Consider the following 2,408-nt stretch of genomic DNA (forward strand, 5'->3'; position numbering starts at 1 on the left):
GGATGAATAGTCTGCAAATAGTTTGCAAATGTAGGTTGCCTTTTTACTCTGTTGACTGTTTCCTTTGCTGTGCAAAAGGCTTTTCTTCCCCTTTGTCTACTTTTGCTTTTGTTGCTTGTGCTTTTGGTGTCATATCTATGAAATCATTTCCAAGACCAGTGTCGCGACATTTCTCCCCTATACTTTCTTCTAGGAGTTTTACACATTCAGGTCTTTACTCCATTTTGAGTTAACTTCTATGTATGGTATAAGATACAGGTACACTATCATTCTTTTGCATGTGGACATCCAGTTGTCCCAACACTATTTGTTGAAAAGACAATACTTTCCCTGTTGTGTATTATTGACACCCTTGCCGAGCTGACCACAAATACATGGATTTATTTCTGTGCTCTCTATTCTATTCAATTGCTCTATATTTCTGTCTGGACTTCTTCAATTTTTAACCCCTGTTACACTACTCTGTCATCAATTTCCTGGGAACAATAAGAACTACTAAAACTTTGCTTGTTTTGTTTGGTGATTAAATTTGTTATTGGGATAAAATTATATTTCAAACTATTTCTATAAGAACTGTATCTCAAAATACAAATGTTATTTCATATTTTATTTACAATTCCCAGGCTATGAGTCTAATTTATGGTCATCTGCAAAAGGTAGAAATCAAGGTTTTGAGTCTCAACTTGCCTGTCACTAAATTGTACAGAATAGATGGTAAGCTGGGTTCCTTGTGAGACATAATTTCACAAGCCCCCAGGCAGGAAATTCACCCACCAGGACTTGGTAGTCACCCAAGTCGTATTTGTGCATCCCTTAAAAAGCAAGACTGGGCCAGGCATGGTGGCTCACGCCTGTAATCCCAGTACTTTGGGAGGCCGAGGCAGGCGAATCACCTGCAGTCAGGAGGTGAGCCAGCCTGTCCAACAATTAGAAACCACGTCTCTACTAAAAATACAAAATTAACCAGGTGTGGTGGTGCATGCCTGTAATCCCAGCTACTCAGGAGGCTGAGGCAGGATAATCACTTGAACCTGGGAGGCAGAGGTGTGGTGCGCTGAGATCGTGCCATTGCACTCCAGCCTGGGCAACAAGAGTGAAACTCTGTCAAAAAAAAAAAAAAAAAAAAAAGACAAGACTGCCCTTTCCCTAGGCTCATCAAAAAAGTAATTAAAGTAAGTGTGTGTAGTCGGGTGTGGTGGCTCATGCCTGTAATCTCAACACTTTGGGAGGCTGAGGTTGGTAGATCACCTGAAGTCAAGAGTTAGAGACCAGCCTGGCCAACATGGTGAAACCTCGTCTCTACTAAAAATACAAAAATTAGCCAGTCACAGTAGTGCACACCTGTAGTCCCAGCTACTTGGGAGGCTGAGGTAGGAGAATCGCTTGAACCTGGGAGGCAGAGGCTGCAGTGAGTTGAGATTGCACCATTGCACTACAGCCTGGACGACAAAGGAAGATTATCTCTCAAAAAAAAAAAGTGTATGTATAAAATATGTGTATATATGTGCATATACAGATATACCATATATAATTTATATATATGTATAAATACATATATATCTTATGCATGTACATTTATAAATATATGTAAATGCAAAGAGGCTCCTGATTTACCTTTTGAATAAAATCTAGAGTCACTAATATCTTAATTTTTGCATGAGTTATCTGAAAAGCAAATGAGAAGTAAAAACAATAACAATTTATTTAAATAGAAAGAAAATCCCCTCTGCTATTTATTATAAAACACTTCATTAATTTATCACCAGAGTTATCGTCTCAAACTCACTAATGTCTTCTCTGGGCTACTTTCCAGTAGATTATTTCTTGTACATTTGCAAGATGTTACGGAGTACCAGGCAATGTCCCAGATGATCAGGGCATTTGTGGTACCTGGTATTTGGCTTCTAGACCATGATCTATAGACTAGATGGGGTGTGTCAAGGAAAGGATGTCTCCATTTGCCTTTGTCCTTAAGAAAGTGAGTAATTGTCTCTTTCCTTGCCTATTTCCTCCATGGAGAATTTACTGGCCCCAATTTTTTAAAAAAGCTCCTACCACACTCCCATTTTCTGTAAGTGCAATTAGTTGCAGGTACAAAATTTGGAGCAAAGAGGTCTCTCGTGGCCTGTTGTGCCTGCAGTTATCCAACTGTGGCTGCAGTTTTTCAGTGCACAACTGATTGCACCCACAAAAAGAAAGGCTACACTTTGAAAATGGGTCCCTTTAAGACAGTTGGGGGATTGCATGCCTCCGGTTGGCAAATTGCAATCTTTTATAGAGGTACAGCCATCACTCTGGCTCGCACTGCCAGTCTGAAATCCAGGTTAGGCATCTCGAGTGATGGAGAGGCCTGGCTGAAGAGCAGGTGCACAGGCCTCTCTCCTGTCCGCCCACCACTTGCCCCCCTT

The sequence above is a fragment of the Theropithecus gelada genome, chromosome 7b (genome assembly GCF_003255815.1).
Source record: "Theropithecus gelada isolate Dixy chromosome 7b, Tgel_1.0, whole genome shotgun sequence".
NCBI lineage: Eukaryota > Metazoa > Chordata > Mammalia > Primates > Cercopithecidae > Theropithecus > Theropithecus gelada.